This window comes from Mustela nivalis, assembly GCF_964662115.1.
Source record: "Mustela nivalis genome assembly, chromosome: 7".
NCBI lineage: Eukaryota > Metazoa > Chordata > Mammalia > Carnivora > Mustelidae > Mustela > Mustela nivalis.
Genome location: NC_139026.1, coordinates 22,058,779 through 22,073,872, shown reverse-complemented (window position 1 = coordinate 22,073,872; position 15,094 = coordinate 22,058,779). Strand labels below are relative to the sequence as shown.

At 37.9% G+C, this 15,094-nt stretch overlaps 1 long non-coding RNA gene across 1 annotated transcript in view; it reads right to left on the bottom strand.

Annotated features, from left to right (window-relative positions):
• LOC309868964 overlaps window positions 1–15,094 on the bottom strand; it is a 352,849-nt gene that overhangs the window by 121,084 nt on the left and 216,671 nt on the right. The window contains exon 3 of the long non-coding RNA XR_014313907.1: window positions 8,339–8,414. This is a non-coding gene — a long non-coding RNA (uncharacterized lncRNA). The remainder of the gene's footprint in view (window positions 1–8,338; window positions 8,415–15,094) is intronic.

Here is a 15,094-nt window from a genome sequence, read left to right as displayed (position 1 = left end):
TAAACATGGGCTTATTTTAATTTTCTTTTTTTTAATATTCAGTGGGAATGTGTGCTAAGGCTTGGCGGAGAGAGCACTGCTGCAGAAACGAAGAAAATGAAGGGCTTGCTGCACAGGAGGGGCTTCGAAGCAAGAGTCGCACGATCAAAGTGGGGCTTCCTTTTCGTTGGAGAGGGAATATAGGTTGATAAAACCAAGAGCTGCTTTTACAAAGGGAGCATCACTAAACGGACAGGGGAGCGTGGGAGCTGTCAACTACAGTGCCACACTCTGCAGGAGACATAAGGAGGGATCACAGGTGATTAGAAGTGTTTTGAGCTAACTGACTCTCCCAGGTAAGGTTAAGCTTAGCAAGAAGACCCCTGCCTGACTATCACTCCAGCTTTGATCTGCGCACAGTAAGCAGCTGGCATTCTGACCCTTTATCAAAAGCATGCGTGAGTGGATGAAAAGATAAAGAGGAAGACGGTAGGTAGGAAGTATCCAGGTGTCCACGGTTAATTGCATTAAGCCTCACTTTTCCATCTGTGCATTGCATGGGGTCCTTTTTTTATTTTGTATACGGGCATCGTCAGCACAGAGCAAAGGCCGGGGAGGTCTCCACTTCCTTCATCAGTCATCTGGAGATTTACTTATTCCCAGACATCAACTGTATTGTTACACTGTCACCACATTCTCTTCTCTTCCCTGCCGGGAATGCCTTTTAATAATGACCAACTGTTCTAACAGGATGCTTCCTGGTTTGTTTTAAGTTCATTCAAACCAACATGCAGGTAAAAATTGCAAGAGGCACGATCAGAGTAATGGTTCAAAAAAAGATAGATATTTCCAAGAAAAAATAAGGGAGTTAAGATCCACAGGAGTTAGTTATTAATTGGATTTGTCTGAGGACTAGGGGACTGTGAATTGGGTGACTAAAAAGAGGATGGTGCCACCAGCTGAGGAGGGAAGTAGAACCTACAGAGTTCATGGTGCCTAGGGGACACCATCTTAATAAAGAAAGGTCAAGCTCCGCTATGGCAACAAAATGGCAACAAATAACCCCTAAATTTCAGTGACTTAACAGACTTTTTATTCCTGGCTCGTGTTATAGCCCGATGCAGTTTAGGCAGCTCTCCTGGAAACCTCTCCTTCAAGGAGTAACTCGGGAATCCAGACGTCCCCCATATTATGCAGTGCCATCTTGAAGAACTTTGTTTCCAGCCATGAAGACAGAAGAGAGAGATATATGGTATTCGTGCATATCATTTTCAATCACATCAGACCATGGCCTAGGGCTTATTCGTTTGATCTCATACTACATGTGGAAGAAGCTAGCAGCTATAGTCTAACTGTGTGCCCAGGAAGAGGAACCGGGTTGGATAAGCAACTAGCCTGTCTCTGCCACAGACATCCTGGTGACAATAGAGTTGGTAGCAATATACCAGTCTAGGGTACAGGGTAAGAGGCATGAGACTGAGCTTGAAATGGAGGTTTGGACATGGTCAAGTACTTAAAACTAGAAAAAGCTATGAGATCAACCAACGAGAGTATATATCATAAGAAAGAAAATCTGAAGAATACCAAGTTTTAAAGAGCCAGAGAAGGAAGAGGCACAGAGAAAATGGCCAATATGGTAAGTCGCCAGAGACAAGGTGAGGAACACAGAAAGCAGTGTAAATCATTTTCATCTAGCAGTTAAGAGACGTATTCAGCCTTTGTTGAACAGAACCTAGGTAATAGCGAAATGACCCTATTTACAGAGCCAAAAACATTAGATCATTCTCACTGAGAAATTTTTACTCCTTATTGGTTATAGAGGATTGGCTAGAATCTCCAATTTACAAATGGGGAAACTGAGGCTGAGAGAAGTAAGTTGTCCCTGTTACACATGTAGATCACATATGAAATTCAGGTTCAGGCAGATAGAAGGATAGGTTCAGAGAGATCAGGATCCCAACTAAAGACGATGCTGCCAAGCTTCCTTCATTTATTCAGTAAATGTATAATGAGTGCTTCAGAGACATTGTCCCTTCTCCCAGGAAGTTTTTCTAAAAAATGGGAAACCAAGCGCAGTGGTCTTCCCCCTCCAACACCCAGGCTGGGGAGCTAATTTTTCCAAGAAATGGGAAGCCAAGCACAGAGGCCTTCACCTTCCAACACCCAGGCTGGGGAGCTAATTAAAAGCTATGTTCCTCTCAAGACATACGTCCTCGGCCTGGCTCTTCAGTGGGAAAAGTTTCAAGTCTGAATTTGATGGGCCTTCAAGATACTTAAAAAAAGGTGCTTTTCCATTTTTGAGAAGGTGATTCCCCCATCTTTGTTAGCTGAGTAGTTCAGTAATTAGGTTCTTTATCACGTTGTCAAAATGGAGCAAGAAGAGCTAAACAAAGCCAGACATCAGTGACCTGTATTCCATCAGTATGAACAAAATGGATAAGGTGACCCAATTTTCAAATCCCTTCCAAGGTAAAGAGCTAAATCTTTTCACACTTCACAAAAGAAGTGTTCTTCTTTTACATCTATCTATTTATCAACTTACATGGGATAATATTCTTATTATATTAAATCACAGAATTGAATGTATTCTATGAGATCATGATCATGTAATGCAAATTATCAGGGGAAAACTACAGTATTACAATGAACTTAACTGGTTTACTATTTTACTTTTTAATTTCAACTTAAGTGCACTCTTTATTCACCTATAATTATCAGTAAAATTAAATTCTCCTTTCCAATTAGACTAAAATCAAAATGTTTAGCTGTTGAGCCTCTCTGAGCTCTCTATAAATCTCCTTCAACAGGTAAAATAAAAGCCTTATCTGGCACCCTATCAGTCTCCAACAGTGTTATTACACATTGTACACATAAAAAGATGGTGACTTTATTTTTTTTAATTTTCAAAGGCCAACTATAAAAAAGATGTCTTGCTAATGATATTTTTTCCTAGTAATACTAATGAAACTCTGAAGCCGAGTCTTTCCAAGGCTATATTCCCAAGGCCTAATCTAGTGTTTGGGCCTAGTACCTATTCAATACTTAGTTGCTGAATGATTTGAATAGATTAAAGCATATTATTTGCTAAGGATAAACTAAGACATATAAGCGTCCTGCTATCAAGATGCTTGTTTGTGTGGTGAGGGTTGGAAAACGTAAACAAAGAAATAAAATAATTTATTCTGGCATAGTTACTAGTATACTCTTGATAATTCTTTTAAAAAAAAATCCTTATTTATACCATTAAAGGTCATTCTCTTTAGCCAGATGAACAACTTCTAGAAGGATAAGCATGGTATGATAGAAGTGAGCATCCCACCAGCCAAGTCTGTCTACTCAAGCTTGGCGATCCAACTTGACCAGCCTTGCATTCTGTCCCTTTAAGAAACAGATGATCCAAACCATTCAGCTCTAGCAAAACAATTGCAAAGATAGCCTGGGAACACTGGGTGTTGCCTGTCTTTCACAGAGGGCTGAAGACTCCACTAGGACAAAGCCCAATTTCAAGGATTATGCAGGATAAAAACCAAAGACTAATGTTATCTAGGTCTACAGATGCAAAATTATAATGGTTCACTTAAGAATGTTGTTCTGGGTCAGCTGTATGTGTGCCCATCTCAAATGTCTTGCACGCATAGTTTTAACTTGTCCACATCTGATTGAAGGTAAACACAGTAGCCCTAGGTGACACTGAAAATCAAGACAAGTCTGTCTGGGATGCCTGGTCTCCTCTTTCTGTAACCTGCTATATTATGCTCACAACTCACTATATCAGAACGGGTTTGTACAGGAAAATGGAAACTACCCTAAGTATTTCAAGTAGATTGTATTTAAATTCAGAGAACTGGGTGTTTTTCAAATCACTAGAAGGGCTTGAAGAATGGTAGGCAATGAGATCAACTAGAACACCAAAGAAAATGATTTGGGGATAATGGGGAGGTTCAGGTTTAGAAATTTAATTCTCAAATACAGCCTGAATAAAGCAGGCCTTATTTTCTTCAAGAACAAAAATTGCCTATCAGAAAGTCTATTCTACAGCTCTTAACCCTTTGAAGGAACTGTGACTTCAAAAGTGAATTCCTAAAATTTAAGCCTTACTTGGTACATAAGCAAAGTCTGCTCCATGGAAATAAATATTTACTCTAAAAACATCATTTGGAATTTGAAACTAAAAGACATAAGGGTAATATCCAGCACTGAGAGGGCTGTTTTAAGTAGAAGCAGTCTTCCAAAGATCAAATATAATATTATAATTAATCCCAGCCTTTGTCACTTGTTACAATATAGTGTAGGTTTAGGTATGTTGGGGCTGTACTCTCTCCTCTTACCTTTTCTAAGCCCTTGGAGTCTGTAGGTGGTTTATAAGCCACAGGTAGCAATATTACTCATCACAGGTAGCCCTAGATCTATGGTCTACTTTCTCACACTCAAGAATTTGACAAACTCATTCAAAGCAATGTATGCAGAATCATTCTATACTTTGAAATTAAACTTGGAAGGAGAAATTTCTTAACTATAATAAAGTACAATTTAGAGCTTTGGTGTTTCTAGCACCAAAACCTATTCTATTTCTCTATTTTTGTTTGTCATAAGTACTGATGGTTTCCAGTTCTCTTTGAAGCTCTGCCCATGCTGGCATTCCCTGTTATTACAGATGCCTATGGCAGTCCTTTGCTTTCCAGAAATGCACAAAGGATCTGCTCCCTCTTCACATGGTGCTTGGCCCTGACTGGCTGAGACCGTGATCATCTCCACAGCTATAGAAGCAAAGCATCCTTGGGGGCTCCAATACTCTGTGCCTTTTTTCCAAAGAAAAAAACAACAACAACAAAAACTTACTCCCTTGACTATGTATTGCCCTCAAAAGGACTGGTTACTTACTAAGCAGAAGATTGGTTTTATACCTATCACTTGGTTTTTCTGTTTTCCCTGCTTTGTCAATATTTGTATACAAAAATGGTATCGTCCTTTGCTGTTTAACCATATTCTGGATCAGTGTCCAAAGAACAGGAGCATAATGGACCAACCCTCTGACACAATGGTACTCTGAATTTTTGATCCAGGTCCTACTTTCCCAGGGGAAAGACCCCATGACCTTCCTATCATTAGCGTCTCCTCAAAAGAACAATGAGAATGAAGAATTAGAGCAGAACTGAGTGACATTTAACATGATAATAATACAGGGATTTTCCAAAGTGACCAATCAAAGCAAAACCTTTTCTAAAAATCTAATTATGTATTTATGTAACAGCAGCCACTGGATGCTGTGACTCATCCCAGACCACGCTAGTGAGACACAGATAACAAAGCATCTTATCTACAAGTTTAGAAATTCTACCCACATGTAAATATGTAAGACTAGAGTTTTATGACAATGGTAAATAAACAGCATGTAACTAATAGAGTTATTATTATTTAAAGCAACAGAAACAAATACTGGGTAACTGCAACAACATTATCCAGAGAGAGGAAGAGAGGAAATTCATTGAAAAGGAAATGACAGAGAAACCAATGTGTTTGGAAAGAAGAGGAACCAGGGAATATCAGTGACAGGCAGCAGGAAAGAAGGGACAGTGTGCCCAATGGGCTATCGAGCAGTATCTTCTGATGCAGCCACTTCTCTTTTGGCCTACTACAAAAATGAGTGAAATTTCAGGAAGACATCTAACCAGCCTCGCTTAAACCATGTGCTTACACCTTGGCCAATGGAGGGCTGGCACTATGATGGACAGTGCCACCAAAGAGAAGGGGCATTGAGGCTATGCTGGCAAAAATACACATGCCACAGGTACATGAATATACATGGTTGCCAGGCTTCATATTAGAATGCAAACCCAACTCTGCCAAAACATCAAGTAACATGATCACCTTGAACAACTGGATTCATAGCTTGTTTATAAGTGACTTTTACTAACCCTTTGTTGTGGATTGAACTGTATCCCCTCAAGGGTCCTATGTGCCTATCATTTGAGATAGAGCCTTCAGGAAGGGAATTAAGGTTAAATGAAGTGGGAAGGGCAGTGCTGGAATTCAATACTGAAGGAAAGGAAGTAGCACCAGGAATGGGCACACACATGTGAGGAAAGGCCACATGAAGACACAGAGAGAAAACAGCCACCGGCACACCAAGGGTAGGGGCCTCTGGAAAAACCAAACCTGCTGGCACCTTGATCTTGGAATTCCAGCTCCGGAAAAGTAAGAAATACATGTCTATTGTTTATTAAATCTGTGGTATTTTGTTATGGTAGCCCTAGCAGATTAATATAACTTGGAATACTTCTTTTAATGAAGTCTAGAGATTTGTGTATCATTAAAAAAAAAATTAACTAATGAAAAGACAAACCTTTGACCATGTCATGGCCCCCACAGCCCTCTGGGTGGTTTCAGACCATGCCTTGGAGACCTGCTCCAAGAATGCACATTCAGCCAAGTTAACTTTCTCCTGTCAACTGCTCCAACCTTTCCTTTCAACCACAACACATTTTATAAACGAAATAAAACAAACTGTCAACAATTATCACCAGACTCATTTTCCTTAAAGATGCTCTCAGTCTGAATGAACCTTTTTCAGCCCAAGTGTAAAATATGCCCTAATTTAATTCCATTTGGCAAACAAATACTATATGCTATTGTTTGAGACACACTAAACTAGCCTCTGTTAATACAGAGAAAAATGAGATCCAGTTCCTGACCTCAAGGAACTCAGAATGTAATGGAGGAGACAATGGGAAAAAATAACTAAGTTCACTGTAATAATATTTTATAAGGTGTTACAGTACCATGTTTTTCAAACTAGAGTATTATTATTCCACAGGGTTACAAAAAATGATGTCAGAAAATACCCATATTCATAGTATGCCTATGGTTTGTTAACCCACAATTTTCAATTATAGTTGAAAGCTTGGGGAATAAAATTGTTATTTAACTGGTGATAGACAAATACTATTTTTATAATTGAATCTACAATGCAAAATTCAAGTTGGGATAGCAGACCCTGGGATCTACCATCAATCACTTGACCTTTCTGTTGAAGTTTTGTGGGTAGACATTTATGAAAAACACTGAGAGGGACCAAAAGCCTTTATTCCTTCTTCTCCCAGCTTCTCTGTATAAACTGATAATGTAAATTTTTATGCTTTTGAATCTTTGTGGAATTAATGAGTATAATACTATGTTGGCTTTTAATGATATTACCCTCAAGTGATTTTTTTTTCCTGTAATTCAATGTACCTTGAAAGAAGAAAAAAATTCCCCTTGCCCTACTACATTAAGGTCCCCAAAAGAATATTAAGAATACATATACAGATGAAAATTCAAATCCTATTGAAAATATACAGAAACTTCTTTGCAGAGTTTTGTTTTTTTTTTTTTTTTGCAGTATAAAACTTTTCATTTTTTAATTTTTTATTTTTTATAAACATATATTTTTATCCCCAGGGGTACAGGTCTGTGAATCACCAGGTTTTTAACAGAGAAAAAAAGTCTTCTCACTATAAGAGATATCTATTGTATTTATAAGGATACATATCTAATAAGCATCTTACCTACCAAGATAAAATAAATTTGGCTAGCATCTAAATGCATTTAGATACCTTCCCAAGCCAAGTACATTATCTGAAAGGAAATGACTAACAGAATTTGCTATCTGAAGTCATACTTTTATAATACTTATAAATGTAGTAAAATTACATATTAAATGAGACTAAAAAGTTTCATCTGAAACAAAAACCTACTAAAAAATAAAACAAAGAGAAATTCTCTTTTTTGAGCTGTTTCTCCCTTGTGCATAATCCCTTGTTGATCTCATGATAGTCTACATTTCCAAGTCTCAAAGTCCATAAATAGACAGGTATTTATTAAATACTAATTGGGTACAGAGGCCAGTTCCAAGAACAGTGGGGAAATAAGAAAAGTAATATAAGACCTGATCCCAGCTCTATAAGAGCTTCAATTGGAAAAGCAAAACCCACCCTCTGCTTCTTACAGTCTCTAATGGCAAAATTCTTTTCTAAGTTCAACAACAGATCACGTCTTTGACTCTAGATGGAAAGCAGGTTAATGGAGTTCCAGAGAACCAATCAAGATAAACCTAGTAAACCAACAAGGTTACAGCTGACATGATCTCAACCCCCAACTTCCTTCCGCACAAAGAGAGTTTCATTAACTAATTTAAGGGAAAAGATGTATCATACAGCTTACAGTTTATATTTTTATAAACTGCACATTATTTACTAAATTAACCAGCAAATTGTTCCGGGAGTTCTCCTTTGTTTGTGGATCTAAGAACAATGCGAGTAACTTCTGTACTTAACACTATTCTTATTTGTGACTCTTATTTTCTTCTATGTTACTTTCTCACCTTGCTTTACTGGCATCCTCAAACATAGTTGTCTTCCTGCAGTTGAGTTCTAGAAATACCAAAGGAAGTGAACAATCTGAAAACACAAAGGAGAAACATAAGCTGAAAATGTGGGTGTCTTCTCAAAAATGAACTTAATAGTCTTGAGTACCATTAAGCTACATGACATAGGCAATGGTAAATTTTTTGCTGTGGTATACACCAATAACCATAAATTGATCTTTTTTTTTCTTTTCAGGAAAATATTGGCACAAAACTTCTTAAATAATGATCCAACCATTATTGATGCATTTAATGGGAAAAAATAAGTGGTTTGCAATTTTTTTTTTTAGTACATGCATGTTGTGTTGTTGGTTCTGTATGGACGTAAGTGATATTGTAGATTTTAAGATTAAACCAAGACACAATCCTGGGACTAGGCAAGAGGAAGAAGCACACAAAGAGAAGAGAAATAAGAAATGAGTCATGATTTTCAGACTAGATGTTTACATCTAAGCTGGCATGTTCTCAGAACATAATATGCCATGAAAGATTCTCCTGTGAGGCCAGACATAGTTGGATGGGGAATATTATAACCTCAAGCAAACAATAAACTGTGATGTGGTAAATTTCCTTCCTCATCTATATTTTAGGTTATTTTTATACAATGTGAGAATAAATTTAGTGGATCCTATCTGGGGGTACCCTTACTAGTGGATCCCTAAAACACAACTTGTCACAAGGGTAGAATGAACATCAAAAATCTATTATACAGACTATAAACTTTCAGAATTCACTGTCTTTCTCTAAAAACATCCACCTCCTCCCTATTGCTTGGAACACTTACAACAGCAGTATCAAATGTCTAGATTTGAACTTTGACTTACTTACCTAAGATTACTAATAATCTTGGGAAGTTTACTTAATGTTAAAGGGGTTTTTTTTGCGAAGATTAAACATGATGTAGTAGTAATGTACTTAACATACAGTAACTGTTCAATAAATGTTACAGAATGAGACAAGGAGTGAGAGGTAGGTGACAATAGATAGATAGATAGATAGATAGATAGATAGATAGGAGAGAAAGTGCTTTTATTCAATGTTTACTTTCAAAATACTGGTTTATAGGGGTGCCTGGGTGGCTCAGTGGGTTAAAGCCTCTGCCTTCGGCTCAGGTCATGATCCTAGGGTTCTGGGATCAAGCCCCGCATCGGGCTCTCTGCTAGGCGGGGAGCCTGCTTCCTCCTCTCTCTCTCTGCCTGCCTCTCCGCATACTTCTGATTTCTGTCAAATAAATGAATAAAATCTTTTAAAAAAAAATACTGGTTTATATTAAATGGAGTCACAAAGGTGTTGCTACATGTGTGAAGCCATAGCTTAAATTAAGACATTTTAATTTAAAACCTTAGAAGTGCTGGATAATTTCATAATTTTGCCTGAAAATCCTGTTGAGTAGCAATGCTGTCTGGTTATCTTCTCTTTGTTCTCAGATTAGGGCACCCTCATTCTACTGTAGTTGAAACTTAACAATTTGAAATCAGCATCTTTCTTTGTTCTGAGCATTTCTTTTTCAAATCAAATTCACTTCTTGGTAGGATAGGTTCTAGCAGTGATATTAGACAGAGTCTCAATGTATTAAAACTGTGATGAATAAAGAATTTGTGTACAATTTAGAGTAAAATAATCTAGATAAATACTTTTGCTTCCAGTTATTACAAAATAACTAGTACCAGATTTGCTTCCTGCTAAAGACAATTCTACACCTGGACAAAGTATATAAAGTGACTGTTTTAAGACACTGAAAAGCCAACAGCACAGGGTTATTTTCTTTGAGAGGAGGGAAGCACACAAAGAGGCCCACTGGAGATTGGCAGTCTCACTGAGCTGAGGAAGCAAGAAGTAGAGTTCCAGGTGGCTAAAATGACTAAAATTAGTAGGGCTAAGGAATGGAAAGAGGAAGTCACACAGATAAAGTGAAGCTTACAAGAAAGGGGAGGGTTCATTGTAGGCTCTTGGCCCAGAAATTATGTTTTACCAGCTACCCAACATCCTTTAGTGCAGTCAAATTGACACATAAAATTACCCATAACAGTCCTCTCTGTGACTCCTCTACTCAGAGATAAACTTACTCCAGATCAGGAAGTCATCCAGAGACTACGAAGGCAAACAGTTTAGAAAGCACTTTTACCAATATTTCACCTTATACACTCAGCAATCTTGTAACCTCCATTTAAGGGATGAGGAAACTGAGGCTGAGAGAGATTGACAGGGCTTTTGGCTCGGTCCTAACTCTACTGGTTCTGATTCTGGTTTCTCTTCATGACACCACAGCTTTGGGTTGAGGAAAACAATGAGATTAGTGACCTGAGCTGGTATAAGAGGAGGAGTCTTGGGGAAAATCATGACAACACAGCCATGAGCAGTTACTGGAATTCCTGACATGAATTGTGCTGGGGAAGACGGTAGATGTGGTATTTCAGATATAGGATGGGAACCCACATCTAGATCCATTAGGTCTCTTTTTTTTTTAAAGTTTGGTGACTAACATAACACAATAAAAAAAATTTAACTTAAAAAGAAAAAGTGGAAAATATAAAATAACCAAAAATAAAGTTCACTTAAACATTTTTACTCACTAACATCAGAAGTGATACGGGTTCATTTTATTAATTTGCATAAATTGAGGAAAACCTTACAAAATTCTATGAAACTCCAAGATCATCCTATACCAGAGCAAGGTATGCAAAAGTTCATCATATTTGGCTGAGTTGTAAAGATTTCAAGAGCATGTTCCCTGGGATTTGCTTGGCTATGCACTACCATGCTTTTCTAATATACTTGTGTAATTATTATACGAATTATTGATTTTGCAGGATTCATATTCTCTACAATTTCTCATTGATTAGTCCAGGGTTGATTTTATTGAAGGCTAAACAAGGACCTCCAGGAATCGAAGAAGCACAAAAATGAACGCAATTCTGGATTTTATTGTATCTACGGAGCCTGTTGTGGTAACTTTACTGGCATTTGTGAGTGGAAATTCCTGAGTATCAGCACAAAGCTGGGAAGCTTCTGGCAATTTTAAGAAAGATTTTTAAGTTCAATAATAAAAGTTTATTGGAAGCACCTCTGATTTTCTTGTCCTGCCCTTTTTTATGGGGTTGGTTGTTTTGCTAAATTAGGTTTGAGGTTCACTCGCTTTGTTATAGCACCACGTTAATGAGGCCAAAATGTCAGGCTCCATCTCTGTAGTGACAAACTGTGCCCCTAACCTCCAGAAGTTTCCCTGGTAGATGAAAGCAGGGAGGCTATTTCCACAGAACTGGAAAAGCAACATTAGGGCCTGAGCACTGAGATGGGCATCACATTCATTTACACAAAACAGCATACTGTTCCCCTCTGTTAAAAAGAACAAAAACCAAAAGGAAATTATTAGTGTCAGAGTAAATGAAATTGCAAAAAAAAAAAAAAAAAAGAAAGAAAAGAAAGAAAGAAAGAAAGGAAAATTAGAAGGTCCAAAAATGATTAACAGAGAACCATACCCATAATTTAAAAGATGGAAATTTTCAGCCATTTGGCTAGAGATGCCCCAGTGATTACTCGGCATAAATGTGCTAAACAGTCCAGGTTGCACACAGAGTAATTAAAATCTGATTAATTCTTATCGGGTTAGCAAAGGGTGCTGCTTTTTACCCCCAAAACAAATTGGCAGTGCACCTGAACATTAAATTTAATTTGTCATTTTGCACATTTCACTGGCTCTATTATAATATACTTAAAAGCACATTTGCTGCTCTGTCCTTCTTTGACATCAGTTTTTTCTACACTATGTACATTAGGTAAATACCAAAATGTAGATAGGACAAAGTACTTTTAAAATTCTCTCATTTAAGAACGTTACAATGAGCTCATTGTAATTCAAGATATCAACATTGCTTCTTGGCAGTCACTACCAGCAAAAAATAATAAAATGTGAATGAACAAATTACTGTTTAAACAGCAGTACTTTTGATAATTAGCAGATATATTGAGGGATAAATATGGGGGGAATCTGAAAAGGGAAAAGGGGGATTTAAATTTAAATAGGATTTTTTAATGTTTCCCCCATTGTGCAAAAGTCCATCTTTAATTCATATTACAGTGAGTAATTTGTAATGCTGTGTCAAAATAGATATGCAAAAAGGATATGCATTTAAATTTTAAATCTGGTCCCTAAGTTTGAATTTAATATAGTGCCCTAACTGAGTCCTGTATGTGGAAGAGGAATTTTGAATCTATTTTGAATGTCACAAGGATCAGCAATCATGCATGGTGTTATCATTGTTCATTATCTACCATGACTTGTGAAAAGAACATGAAATAGCATTAATCATTATTTTCTACTACTAATAATATACTTTCAATGCAATTTCACCATTTTCTAACTATCTGATAGAAGGAACTTCTCCTTCATTGCACCTACAAACCACCCCTTCTCTTTATTCTTGATTTGCTGCTGGAGACTTTGGTGACTGAAGTCTGTGATAAAATGCGTCCCCCCCAAAAGGAAAGATTTAGACCTGCTGACATTAAAGAAAAATTGAATTCCTGATCCGAAACCCAAATACCTAGAATCATAAAACCATTGAACCTCAAGGGACCTCAGGAGTTATCTATTCCAGTCCTCATTTGTCAGATAGGGCAATAAAGGCCTATTTGGTAGACTGACTTGTCCAAGGTCACCCAGCTCATTAAGGGCAGATAGGAAAATGGAAGCCAGAGCTCCTGACTTCAGGCTGAGTTTCTTCCCAATGCACAAAGTGAGCAGAATAATATCACCTTTAGAAGCAAGGCTTTGGGATCAAACAGAGTAGGTTTGAATCCTGATTCTGCCAATTATTATTTTAACTTCTACATCTGGAAAAATGTATAAGCTAATGGTACAGACTATGTCACGTCATTGTGAGGATTAAAATGATATAATGCACATAAAGCACTTAACCCTAGGCCTAGCAAAAAAGTAAATATTTACAATGGGTATTGTCCAGATAAGTGATTTAATGTCTCCCACTCTCCCACCCCATATAAATAATATATATGTGCCATATATGTGAGATATATATATATATATCTCACATATATGCCTGACAGTGAAATAGGACCTTGCCAACTTACCTCTTGAACCCTGACAATAACAAAAGAAGACCCCATGTGAGATGTGAGGAAAGCTGCCATAGCATGACAACACTTTTCAGTTCCCCTGCATTGATAAAGCAGTTTATAAACCACAATGGAATGCATCATCATGTTTCAACACTAAACAATCTTATGGGATAGGCAGAGAAGACATTCTTAAATCCATTTAATAGTGAAACAAATGGAGGCTCAGAGGGATAATAATAAGTGACTTGCCTAAAGGTTATACAGTCAGGAAGGATGAAGCTTAGCTCAGCACCAGTGCTATGCATCTGATATCTCTTTGGATGCTTCATCAAAAGGGAAAAACAAGATATTCAAAGAAGCCAATATCACTTAATGGAAGTTCGATCTCCTCCCATGGGTCTTCTACTGTCTAAAATGATCCCCGTGATCTTATTCCCCTCCCTATCCAACTCCCAAAACAAACCTGTCCCCTTTAGCACAACTGGAAAATGAACAAACATGGCAATGGGATACAAGAAGGGAGCTAGTGATCTTTACCCAATCCAATGTTGTGTGTGTGTGTGTGTGTGTGTGTGTGTGTGTGTGTGTGTGTCTGCATATGCACACATGTATGAGTAGTCAGTGGGGAAGGAGAGGAGACAGGGAGGGAGACAGTTTGACTCGGAAGGTTAATTGTTCAACTGGAAAAATTCAGCTTGTCAGTCCAGGATGAGTCCTAAGTACTAAAAAGTAGCTTTAAGCCTAAAAGTAAGAGATGGAATAAGGAGGTCACTAGGGCAGCTGCCATCTAGAAGGGGTCCTAAACCTCATTAGGGATACAGATGAGTGTATCCACCAGAACTCTCCCTAGTGAGAACCCTATATGTGCTGTGTAATTTGAGAAGGATTTGGGAGGTGGGACTGTGTTGCTCTAGCATTGCTGTATTAATCTGGACTTGCTCAGTGTTACTGCATTAATCTGGACTTTCTAAGTTTAAATAAGATGGCCATATAATTTATCCCCTCCATTGGGATACTTCTGAGAGTGAAATAGGGCACTTTTCATAATTATGCTGAGATAATAGGTACAAACTAGAGCTGTCTCAAACAAACGAGGGCATATGCTCACCCTTGTTTTAGATGTTGGAAATTAAATCAAACTAGTTTAATCAAAAAGGTATTTAGTGGTGCCGATGTTTGATAAGTCCAGTAGTAAGTCGAGCTTCAAGGATGCCAAGACCCAGTGATTTCTTCAAGACTCAGCCTCTCTCTCACTCCATCTCCTATCTCACAGTAGCCCCTAGCACCTCCAGGCTTACATGATACATTCTACCAACAATAGCTTTTCCTTCCCAATACTCTACCAAAGTCTCAGGACAGGGTTTCATTGGTCCCCTTGGATCACAAGCCCACACTGATCCAGTCCCTGTGGCCATGAGGAAATGGAGTAGGCTAATTGGTCAAATCCAGACCATAAAGCCACCTTTGGAACTGGGGGTAAGGGAAAAAGAGCCATCCACCTAAACCACATGGATCAAGCTCGGGCAGGAGATAATTCACGCCCCCCCCCCCAAAAAAAGCAAGGCATTTTGCAAGAAGGGGGATTCTACTGGGCAGAACTTTTGTTGGCTAATAATAATACACAATTTTTTTTGT